General features: G+C 42.2%; 3 long non-coding RNA genes across 3 annotated transcripts in view; all 3 read left to right on the top strand.

Moving 5' to 3' along the window:
• The window catches only part of LOC131509546 (uncharacterized), a 2,503-nt gene extending 440 nt beyond the window's left edge, over positions 1 to 2,063 (top strand). Inside the window, exon 2 of the long non-coding RNA XR_009260567.1 lies at positions 329 to 2,063. This is a non-coding gene — a long non-coding RNA (uncharacterized LOC131509546). The remainder of the gene's footprint in view (positions 1 to 328) is intronic.
• The window catches only part of LOC131509545 (uncharacterized), a 14,627-nt gene extending 2,105 nt beyond the window's left edge, over positions 1 to 12,522 (top strand). Inside the window, exon 3 of the long non-coding RNA XR_009260566.1 lies at positions 12,146 to 12,522. This is a non-coding gene — a long non-coding RNA (uncharacterized LOC131509545). The remainder of the gene's footprint in view (positions 1 to 12,145) is intronic.
• On the top strand, positions 6,777 to 8,105 carry LOC131509547 (uncharacterized). Its single transcript, XR_009260568.1, has 2 exons — positions 6,777 to 6,920; positions 7,654 to 8,105. It is a non-coding gene; the product is annotated as an uncharacterized LOC131509547 (long non-coding RNA).

Below are 12,522 nucleotides of genomic sequence, written 5' to 3'. Positions count from 1 at the left end.
GTAGTTTTCAGTACTCCTGTATCCCTTGGATAAATTCCAAGGGATACAGGAGTACTGAGAAACGTAACAGAAACCCATGGGGGAGGGGAAGGGAAAAAAAAAAAAAAAGAGGTTAGAGTGGGAGAGAGCCAAAGCATAAGAGACTGTTAAAAACTGAGAACAAACTGAGGGTTGATGGGGGGTGGGAGGGAGGGCAGGGTGGGTGATGGGTATTGAGGAGGGCACCTTTTGGGATGAGCACTGGGTGTTGTATGGAAACCAATTTGACAGTAAATTTCATATATTAAAAAATAAATAAATAAATAAATAAATAAATAAAAAAAAGAAGGTAGTTTTCACCTAGGAAGCGCTCTTTTTATTTTTTTCTCTCATATTTAGCCTGTCAGCCATACTTCAGATTAATGCAAATCCAGGTTCATAATGATATTATTCGTGTCTGCTGATGCTCATGTTTAAAGAATTAGAGCAAAAAAAGCATATTTAAGAATTAGAGCAAAAAAGAGGCTTCAAAGTATATTTTACATAGTTTAGTCTGTAAATCAGAAGTTGTGTCTGCATTCTTATGGTGCATGAAGTTATGAAAATTTACTGACAGGACACTCTTTTATTAGATTTCCTGTTGATAAAATGTTAGGTAAAGATCTGTCGAATTATTTGACATGTGTTGCTTTCATGCATTGCTTGCAGCATCTGTGTTCTATATTCATTACCCCCTTAGCTGTAGCTGCCTCATTTTACCAGGGCAGTAGCAGTGTGACAAATTTATCTCTTCACATAAACCGATAAGTGAAACTGTACTTACACTTTTATTACTGCCCTCTGGTATCCATTGCTGGTGATCTCTGTGCTATAACCAGTCACAATTTCTTTAAAAGCTGACATTCTTTTTTTTTTTTTTTTTAAGTTTACTTATTTATTTATTTATTTTGAGAGAGACAGCGTGAGTGGGGGAGGAAGAGAGAGAGAATCCCAAGTAGGCTTCGTGCTGCCAGCTGAGAGCCCAACCGCAGGGCTTGAACCCACAAAACTGTAAGTTCGTGACCTGAGCCGAAACCAAGAGGCTCAACTGAGCCACCCAGATGCCCCTAAAAGTCGACATTCTTATTAGTATCCCCTCCATGTGCCTTCTATGTAATAATCTATCATTATGTTGATTGTTACTTAATCAGCTTTTATAAAATGGAGAACATTAAATAAAAATAAAATTAGCATGATTTGAAACAACAAAAAAAACTGACATTCATATTCATTTTGTAGCATGGTGTTGCCCTAAGGTTTATAAAAACAAAACATCATAGTAATGGGTGATCTAAAGCACTGAGGTGCGGATATTCATCTTACGGACAAACTGTCTGCCAGCCCATCATTTATAAGCTGATGTTTTTAAGATGTTTTAATAGCCTGTCATTTATATAGCACTTAGTTTATGCTAAGAGAAAAGTACAGTGGGTAGCAGAGAGCTTGTTTCCCAGGAGCTTGTCTGAGACTCCTCAATACCAGGTCAGGATGTCTCCTTAATGCTCTTTCAGTAATACCACCCTGTTGTGCCTAACACTGCAAAGGGCAAGAACTGTATTAAAGGTCCCTACAACGACTACACTGGCTAGCATTTATAGAAATAATTAAAAACATATAATTTAAGTGTTTTGAGGGAATGCAGTGCTGCATACATTCAGAGAAAATAATGAGCAGTAGGACCAAGGGTAGTTAGGTAGACTCTGGAGGGATTTAAGCTGAGCCTTGATGAATGAGGAGGATTTGGAGAGTAGGACAGCAATAAGAGGCATATGAAACAGGTGAGAGCGAGGGCACAGATAGAGAATTATTGTAACTTCTGTAGAGGACAGCGATCAGCTTGACTTGTGTTGTTGGTCCTCGTTTCAGAGTACTGAAAAAGAAAATTAGGTGTGCTTATGCAGAACCTTGAGAAGTAAGATTCCAGAGTAACAGTTAAGAAAGCACACCTAGGCTGGCTGGCTCAGTTGGTGGAGCATGTGACTCTTGATCTTGGGGTCATGAGTTCAAGTCCCACCTGTGGTGTGGCGTTTACTTAATTTTTTTTAATTGAAAAAAAAAGGCACATAAACAAAACCTAACATGGTATATCATTCATATAAGCAACATAGTTCAGCAAGATACATTTGAAAACAATGAGCAGAACTTAAATTTTTTGGGGGGGCGGGGTGGGCAGGGGAGTGAATCAATACTATTGCCTGTAAGAGAAGAACAGTTCACTAGGGCGCCTGGCTGGCTTGCTTGGTGGAGCATGCAGCTCTTGATCTCAAAGTTGTAGGTTTGAGACCCATACTGGGCGTAGAGATTCCTTAAAAACAAAATCTTAAAGAGAGAGAACGGTTGACCAAGTAGCCAGCCAGAGACTCCTGTGATGTCCAAATTGCTAGTAAGTATGAATGGACTGTTAGCAAGAGAAGAACTGATCAGGATAGTGTCCACTATACATCAACAAGTTGGATCAGCAGAAGTAGACGGGAAAGGCAGTAGAACATAGTGATTGGCTAGATGAACTTGAGCGTTAACAACCGGGGGTTCTAAGTCCAGAGCCGTCATTTCCCAGCTGTGAGACTTTACGCAGATTACCTAATCTTTGTGGCTGATTTCCTTCCTTTGTGGAATGGGAATGATGATAACACCTATCTTTCGAGTTGTGAAAACTAAATGTTTTGACCTATCTGGAGCACTTAGTACCTCCTGGCACACAGTAGGCCGTCACGAAATAGTAGTTCTTATTACCGGGGTAGTTAGCTAGAGACATTGCTTCTTGAGGTGATAGTAAAGATTAAATGAGACAATACTTAGCATACCAGCTGACACATTATTAAATGAATATTAAATGTTAGCTACAATTTTATTCTTACCTATTAAAATGGTTGGCGATAGGTTTCAGAGATAGAGTTCCTAGGGCAAATTTGCACCTATCAGCATACTGATACACACACAAAGCAAAACGGATGTTTAGCTAAGACTCTGACTTCTCTATATTGGAAGCAGTTTAATTAAATCGGGTTAGTAACCTTAATTCTAGCCCCACACAGTCCCAGCTTCCTCCTCTCCCTACGGGCTCTTGGAACTGAACCCTAAATACCATATTACCCCAGGCAAGCCTTATCAAATATGGCAGCTGGCTTTCCAAACACCATCAAAAACTGAGCAAGAGACAGATTCAGGGAATAAGAAGGAAGTAAAGACTAACAAGGACTAAATATTGCTGATTGAAGGCATTTCCCCACTGTCATTCTGGAAATATATATACCCATTCAGAGAGGAGTACTTTAATCTAAAGAAGTCCTGCAGCCTCTCTCTTCTGAGAAGGCACATTTTGTACTCGGTAACCTTTGAGCTAGAGGGACCTACTCCTCCCTCCAGAGCCTCTGCTAAGAGATAATTGCCTTTTGTCCTCTACATTTCTGTTCAACTTACTCTTGAAAGAATGCTTAGGATATTAACACTGCTTGATAGCTGTGCCATGTTTTTAAGCAAGCAGTCTGTGATAACTTTCCTAGACTTGAGAAAGCTGTCATCTCAGGGTTCCCTGACCCTAAGCCCAGCTGCCACTCCATCCCAGTTAGAAAAGGATTTCAGGTTTCCCTGGTATACATGGTTTGTAAATAGGCCCTGTTACTGTTTAAACAAGAGTCTGTCACTATCAGAAATGTACTTTACATCATAGCACAGTACATAAACAAACTCACCTGCATATCACACATGTAAATGTTATAAGTAACTATATGCAGTTCCCTGTGCTGTTTGTTTTCTCTTCTGTCCCTTTAAAAAAAAAAAAAATGCTGGTTATGACTCACTAAAATGTCTAAAAGTGCACTAATGACTTGGAATTTAAGTTGGAAACCACTGCTTTATAGCTCCCATGGTGTTTTGAAGAATTTATGCTATTCTAGAAACGTCTGAGAGGAAGGATAAATCTTAACCCCAGGAGGACTTAATTCTTGTGTGGCTGTGCAGAGTGGTGAGGAGGAAGAAGATAGATATCCAAGACCAAAGAATGCCAGGAAGCTCAAGAACAAGGCTATTGGGAATTTCTTTCCTGTAACTGGTAATAGCTACCTCCTCAGAACTGGGCCTCCCCGTGAACAAAAACAATTTCATGACAGTAGATTTAACACCCACTTATATATACCTCAGTTGAGGAAAACGCCGGGCGTAGATTTAGAATTCTTACTCCTACCTTAAAACCTACCTACCCATCAAGGTTCTTGCTCGTATGCCACTTTCTTCATCAAGCCTTCTCTGACATTCTTGCCACAGGTAATATATATAGTAGAGAAAGTGAATGAGCTTTGGAATCAGGCAGAATTGGGTCCAAATCTCAACTCTCCCTGTGTGATACTGGACAACTACTTAACCTCAATGTCGGTGTCACCGAAATGGGGATAATGATCATTTTTCTTGCAGAATTGTTTTGAAGATCAAAGGAGATAACATCTATGAAGGCTCTTTATGTTGCCTTTACTCGCCAGACAACAGGCCTTCTCTAAGTGTTCATTTCCTTCATTCCTCTTGGTAATTACCGTCTCTTCAAAACATCCAGGAACTGTGTTTCTCCTAAGACCTCACTCTGCTTCATACTATAGCAGCAGGCATATTTTATCTACCCTCCAGGGACAGGCTCCTTGAGGATAGGGTCCATCGGTTATCTATATTTGCACATAATACACAGTATTTAGCAGAAGGCACTTACGAAATATTTTTTGACTTACCAAAGAATATCATCAAAGATAGTGTGGCCCTGTCAAAAAAAAAAAAAAAAAAAAAACACCAAACATTTAGAAGTTCTGCACACAAATGTGGCAAACAACTAGATAAAAGCTTACAGTATAAAATATGATAGGAGGGCACTGACCAGTAGGATTGTCAAGAATTAGTGACAGCTTATTATGACTGTATTCAGAGTTCATTCAATAAAATGAACAGAGAACACTAATGCCAGAAGACAACAGCCTAGGTCTTCAAACATGAAGAAACTCAAACAGCACTACATGCCTGAGTTTTTCCTGAGTGACAAAAAAACTATGTGTGTGTGTTATAATATACATATCAACATATACAACCATGAAGTCTGGCCAATTAGGAGGGAAATTAAAACTAAGAAAGTGAATAATTTTGGTAAATAATTTATTCAACAAGTATTTATTTGGGTCAGACGCTCTTCTAGCTGCTTTGAATATATCAGTGAACATGGGGCACCTGGCTGGCTCAGTCAGCGGAGCGTGTGACGCTTGATCTTGAGGTTGGGGATTTGAGCCCCACACTGGATGTCGAGATGACTTAAAAGTAAACTCTTTAATTAAAAAAAAGGAATCTATCAGTGAACAAAGTAAGTAAGCCTACTTGCCTGTGTGAAACCCAATTCCAAGTGAAATAGGAATTAATGATTTGAATATGTATCTTCACCAATACTGAGCAACTATGGAAATTATGGTTACAGAATAGAATACGAATGTTATAAACCTGAGCAAAATAAACATAACTGAAAAATTGTGAAGAGGTCACAGAAAGCATGTGAATACTAGTTTTCATGAATTGTCTACTTTAACTGTCTAAAATTGAAAAGTAGTTAAAAATATTAAGCCTAACAACTCCCAACTTCTGACAGCTTTTCAGAATTTCCTTTCTTAACCTAGAAAAAGCTTTTAGAACACAACACCCTTCACGTTAAAGGAAAAAGTTTTCTACTTCATGTTCTTTTGTTGCATCAATTTCAAGTAAAATTCATTAAAAGTAGAATATTTTCATTAAAAATGGCATCTATCATAGAGCAGTCAGGGTCTAACCAGAAACTGCTTCGAGTATTTTCAGTGAGGGAATTTAGTGCAAGGAATTGATTATACAGGTAAAGGAAAATCTAAGAAGCTAAATACGACCAATGAGATAATCTGGTGATTAGCACAAGAGCCAGAAGCCACCGAGGGTAGGCTGAGGGGACAAGGGGAGAAAGCAGCGTTACCTGAATCGTAGAGAGCTAGAAAAAACACAGCCGCTGTCAAGAATAGAGCCCTCACTTCCCTCTTTCTTGTGCCCTCTAGTCTCCCAACAGTCTTTCATTAATTGACCCCAGCCAGATGTTAGCCAACGTAGGAGCCCGGGATATGCAGCCTGGTAGGGTCAAAACCCCTGTGCTGATAGAGAGGGCAAGGAACAGCCACACAGGCCCTGCATTGAATATAGAGTACCATGTTATTTTTATAAAAGTATTGCTACCTATCTCCCTGTAGAGATGTATAGATAGCTACACGTGCTGTTTACCTAGTAGCAATAACACTTATTTATGGATAGACTGATTTTGAGTGATTCTGGCAACTTCATATTTTTCTGCACTGAGAATTTTTTTAGGTTGGATTTTTAAAAATTTTCATCCACATTTTGATGAGCTGAACCATCAATGAACATTGGTTTAAAACTATGGTAAATTTAGGCAGAGTTCTAGAATTATGTGTTTTCCAGTATTCTCACCATGTAATAATATGTCAGTTTCTGCAACTGATCAGCTTTTTTTTTTAATGTTTATTTATTTATTTAGAGTGGGAGAGAGAGTGTGTGCACGAGCAGGGGAGGGGCAGAAAGAGAGAGGAGGAGGAGAGAGAATCTCAAGCAGGCTCTGCACTGCCAGCACAGAGCCCCAAGCAGGGCTCGAATCCATGAACCACGAGATCATGAGCTGAGCTGCAACCAAGAGTCAGAGACTTGACTGAGCCACCCAGGCATCTCAACTGATAAGCTTTCAGATTCTACTCAGGTGAGAAGCCTAAATTAAATCTGAGGCCAGTTAAGTATGCATTGTATTTTTGTAACAGAATTTCCCCCATTTCACTGGCAAATATTTTTGTATATCCCAAAGAGTTAACATAGCCACAAAGCTATTATCACATTGTCTCTTCAAAAAGTCAGTGTCGGGGCGCCTGGGTGGCGCAGTCGGTTAAGCGTCCGATTTCAGCCAGGTCACGATCTCGCGGTCCGTGAGTTCGAGCCCCGCGTCGGGCTCTGGGCTGATGGCTCAGAGCCTGGAGCCTGCTTCTGATTCTGTGTCTCCCTCTCTCTCTGCCCCTCCCCCGTTCATGCTCTGTCTCTCTCTGTCCCAAAAATAAATAAAAAACATTGAAAAAAAAATTTAAAAAAAAAAAAAAAGTCAGTGTCGGACGCCTGGGTGGCGCAGTCGGTTGAGCGTCCGACTTCAGCCAGGTCACGATCTCGCGGTCCGTGGGTTCGAGCCTCGCGTCGGGCTCTGGGCTGATGGCTCGGAGCCTGGAGCCTGTTTCCGATTCTGTGTCTCCCTCTCTCTCTGCCCCTCCCCCGTTCGTGCTCTGTCTCTCTCTGTCCCAAAAATAAATTAAAAACGTTGAAAAAAAAATTTTTTTTAAAAAGTCAGTGTCGGGGCGCCTGGGTGGCGCAGTCGGTTAAGCGTCCGACTTCAGCCAGGTCACGATCTCGCGGTCCGTGAGTTCGAGCCCCGCGTCAGGCTCTGGGCTGATGGCTCGGAGCCTGGAGCCTGTTTCCGATTCTGTGTCTCCCTCTCTCTCTGCCCCTCCCCCGTTCATGCTCTGTCTCTCTCTGTCCCAAAAATAAATAAAAAACGTTGAAAAAAAAATTAAAAAAAAAAAAATAAAAAAAATAAAAAGTCAGTGTCATGGGGGGAAAAATGTGTAGGAGGGCTTTTCAGATTAACGAGACTAAAGAGCTGAACCAACTAAATGCAATGCTTAAAGCTTCATTTGATCCAGTGGAACTAGAATGTATTATGCTAAGCAAAATAAGTCAGAGAAAGACAAATATCATATGATTTCAATCATATGTGGAATTTAAGAAAAAAAAACAGATGAACAAGGGGAAGAGAAGGAAAAATAAGACAAAAACAGAGAGGGAAGCAAACCATAAAACTCTTAATACAGAGAACCAACTGAGGGTTGCTAGAGGGGAGGTAGGTGGAGCGATTAAATAGGTGATGGGCATTAAGGAAGACACTTGTGATGAGCACTGGTTGTTCTATGTAAGTGATGAATCACTAATTCTACTCCTGAAGCCATTATTATACTATATGTTAACTAACTGGGATTTAAATTAAAAAAAAATTTTTTTTTAAGTCTTCATTTGATCCAAATTCAGAGGGGAACAGGTATAAAAGATATTGGGGAAATTTCAATATGACTTGGCTGAAAGATGACATAAGGGAATTATTTTCTTAAGTGTAATAATGATGTTTTGGTTAGGAGATGTATGCTGACAGGGATAGGATACCATGATGTCCACAAGTTACTTTGAAAAGAAGTATGTAGCTAGGTAGGCATGTAGACGTATAGATATGGCAAATGTGGTAATTAATGAATCTAAGCAGGGATATACTGTTGTGTTCTTTCAACTTTTCTGGTGTTTAAAATACTATATAATGAAAAGTTAGAAAAAAATGAGACAGACTCATTTGCAATAAAAACAAATGTAAGCAATAAAAGCAATTAAAATAATATCTGGTGTTAGGGACTGAATGTTTGTATTCCCCACCCCAGATTCAAATGTTGAAGCTCTAACCCCCCAGTGTGTTGGTGTTTGGAAGTAAAGCCTTTGGGAGGTGATTAGGTTAGATGAGGTCATGAGAGTGGGGCCCTTATAATGGGATCAGTATCTTTACAAGAAGAGTCCTCAGAGAGTGTGTTCCTTCCCTCGTCACACACATACACCAGTGAAAGGCGATGTGAGCCCACAGTGACAGGGAAGCCAGGAAGAGGGCTCTCACCAGGGCCTGACCATGCTGGCATGCTGATCTCAGACTTCCAGACCAGTGAGGAAATAAATTTCTGTTGTTTAAGCCAGCCAGTCTGCCGTATTTTGTTACGGCAGCCCCAGCTGACGAGTGTAGATTTAGGTATCAGGACGTGGGTGCTGCTGTAACAGATACCTAAACGTGCAGAAGTGGCTTTGGCAGCTTTAGAAGAGCTTTGAAGTGCACAGTAGACACATGGACGCTAAGGGCAGTTCTGGTGAGGTCGCAGACAAATGAACGTGTTATTGGAGGAATATGTTTACAGGAGAAAAGGCAATCCTTTGTAAAGTGACAGTTTGGCTAGACTGTGGTTGGGTGTTTCGTAGAAGGTGGAACTTGCAAGTGATGAGACCGGGTATTTAGCTCAGGAGATCCCCAAGCAGCTATGAAAGGAGCAGCTCACTTCTTCCTGACTGCTCCTAGTGACGTGCAAAATGAGAGAGATGGAGTCATTAGGCAAAAGGGAACCGGAAAAGGAAGATTTGGGAAGCTCTCAGCCTGTTCGTGTTGCGTAAAATGAGAACTGGTTTTGAAGTGATCACTAAAGGTGTGGCTGAACAGCCGTTAGATACAGATCATCGGTACAACAGTTTATGGACTTAGCCGTCTCAACAGAAGCCACACGTAGAGATGGGATTGTACCAGCAGAGGCTCTGCTGGCGTGAGCGGAAGGGAAGGGAGAAGACAAGATGGAATGAGGGGTGGCTGTCGGGCTTCTTAGATTTACAGCACGAGACCATGGAGCCATTTGGCCGTGGATGTGTGTGCTGTCCTTCAAGAACAGGGAAGAAGGACCGCATGGGATTTCAGAGATCATTAAGGCTGCTACTCCACAGGCGAGGCCTCGTTTTCAAAGGGCGGGACCGCTCAGCAGTGCTGCGTGGACAGTGCAGTCACGGAGAGCCACGTGGGCAGGGCTGCTCCATGGCGGGGGGGGGGGGGGGGGGGATACGGTGGCACTGCCACCTCAGTGGACCTGGAGGGCGGGCAGAGCATTGAGCCAAAGTCGATTATTCTCCAGCTTTCTTTTTTTTTTTTTTAATTTTTTTTTTTTTTAACACTTACTTATTTTTGAGACAGAGAGAGACAGAGCATGAACACGGGAGGGTCAGAGAGAGAGGGCGACACAGAATCTGAAACAGGCTCCAGGCTCTGAGCGGTCAGCACAGAGCCCGACGCGGGGCTCGAACTCACAGACCATGAGATCATGACCTGAGCCGAAGTCGGCCGCTTAACAGACTGAGCCACCCAGGCGCCCCGATTATTCTCCAGCTTTAAGAGCTAATGGAGTTCACCTTGCTAAGTTTTGGGCTTGCTTGAGACCCATCACCCTTTCCTTCTTTCCTGTTTCTCCCTCTGGAAATGGGAATGTCTGTCCTCTGCCCGTCCCCCATTGTGTTTTGGAAGCGCGTGACTTGTCTGGTTTCCCGTGTTCACAGCCAGAGGGGAATTTCACCTCAGGATGAATCCTATCTAGAGGCTCATGCCTACCTGATCTAGATGATATTTGGATGCAACTCTGGGCTTTAGACTTCAGAGCTGACAGAATGAGGCAGGACTTGAGAGTTGTTGGGATGGAATAAATGTATTTTGCATGTGACAAGGATGTGGATTTTGGTGGTCCAGTGGCAGAATGTTATGGACTGAATATCTGTGCCCTCTCCAAAGTCATACTGAACTCCTATCCTCCAGTGCAATGGTGTTTGGAGGTGGGGCCTTTGAAGGGTAGTTAGGATTAGATTGAGGTCCTGCGGGTAGGGCCCTGGTGATGGGATTAGTACCCTTATATGAAGAGACAGCAGAGAACTTGCTCTCTTTCTCTCCTGGTACACGCACTCAGAGCAGGAAAGAGAGCTCTCACCGGAACCCAACCAACCTGCACCCAGTTCTCAGACCTCTAGCGTCCAGAACTGTGAGGAAATGAATTCTGCTGTGTAAGCCATAGTGTTTTATCATGGCAGCCCCAGCTGACTAAGACATCTGGGAATGACCTAACTTTTCCGAGTTACACAGAAAAGCCCTGACGGCACCATAAGGTCCGCTCCACAGAAAAAGTCCTCATGAGTGCATCGGACTTCTCACTGAGATGCTAGAGAGTGATACACTCTTCCCTTGTCAGGAATAGACACCAGGTTGTCAGCGTCTGAGCTTTCTGATTTGATGTGTGGGGAGGGAGAATATCCATCCTTCTTCACCCTACTTTAGTTGTCCCACTTGCTGTGAATATTTGCTTCTCTCTCATGATGAAAGGCAATAAAAATGATGGCTTGGTCTGCCTGCATCGTGGACACCAGAGGAATTTAGGACACAGAAGAATGAATCCTGTCTGCCCAGTGGCCCATGCGGGACGTTTCTTTGGCCCCTTCTTAATGCCTCAAGGGACACCTGAGCTACTTCCTTGGAATGTGTTAGTACCTAACGAAGTACTACGTACCTAAGTCTTCAGCCACCTCCTAGGTGCTACCCCACACCATCAACATCACCTCCCAATATATACACACATTGTACTGAAATCTCTCATTAATAGAATTTACTCGGTGTTTTGGCTCAGTTGTTAAGGGCTTGGACTCGGGAATTGTAGCTCTGCCATTTACTTCCTGAGAGGCAACTCTCAAGTTTTCCTTGTCTCAGTTTCTGTATTTTGCAAAATGGGAATAGTTGTTCCCTCCTCTTAGTTTTGTTTTGGAGATTAAATGAGCCGATGAATTTAAATAGATTAGCATCACCTCTCACACCATGCCTAACAAACAATAGAAAACTTACCGAGAGTGTTTGGGCCTCCCAGGTGGCTCAGTTAAGCTTCTGACTCTTGATCTCAGCTCAGGTCTTGATCTCAGGATTGTGAGTTCAAGCCTGCATTGGGCTCTGCACCGGATGTGGAGCCCTACATTCAAAAAACAAAAAACAAAAACAAAACAAAACTTGGTGTTAGCCACCTTCATCTTCATCACTACCTTTGCCAGGTAGATAAAAATCCTAGACTCTAAGCTGTTTAGGAGATGATGTCCACTAGGTGGCACCAACCACAGGTAAATAAAATCTCCCACATAACACTATTTCGTAAGTTCGGAAGTCCCGTGAGGAGACCAATAAAACTGTAGTGGTGATAAGGCGATGTACATATATAGATGTAAATGCAGTTTGGCCCCCAAACTAAGTGTTTGACTCATAATGATGTCCTGAAGCAATTGTCTAAAACCAGTACAAGTCAAATCGTTTTGGTTTGATTCCCTGACCGCAGGAGATTCTGATGCTGGGGATCAGCAGAGAAACTTTGAAAAACCCTCCTATTCTGTTTCCAGGTACAGCAGAGTGACGCTTGGTCAGGTTTAGGCAACAACTGGGTCTTTGGTTTTGCAGACCTCTGTTCCTCCAACTCTTGTTCTGCTGAGGTGGCATGATCGGAGGACCCTGCGGAAGGCCAGAGACTGCGCTGTGGGAGGGACCTTCTGCAAGGACAGAGAAGGGAAACAACAGAAATGACATGGGGACAGAAACTTGATTGGAAGTACGGAAGTGTTCAAATGGGGTTTTAGCAGATTTTTCTATGTGATAAGGAATATCAGTAGTGCTTTTGCAATGAGATCTGCTTTTCTGACATCTGAGAAAATGACCTCAAGGTACAGCAAGAACAAAATGGCCTGTACATTTGAGTTACAACACTTTTTTACTTTCTTGTCATTCTTTTCTGTTATCCCTAAGCCTTCAAATAAAATGTTTCAGATTTCTTAGTTATA

Source organism: Neofelis nebulosa, chromosome 4 (assembly GCF_028018385.1).
Source record: "Neofelis nebulosa isolate mNeoNeb1 chromosome 4, mNeoNeb1.pri, whole genome shotgun sequence".
NCBI lineage: Eukaryota > Metazoa > Chordata > Mammalia > Carnivora > Felidae > Neofelis > Neofelis nebulosa.
Note: the sequence above shows the minus strand (reverse complement) of the source record. Positions and strands in the feature narration are given on the sequence as shown.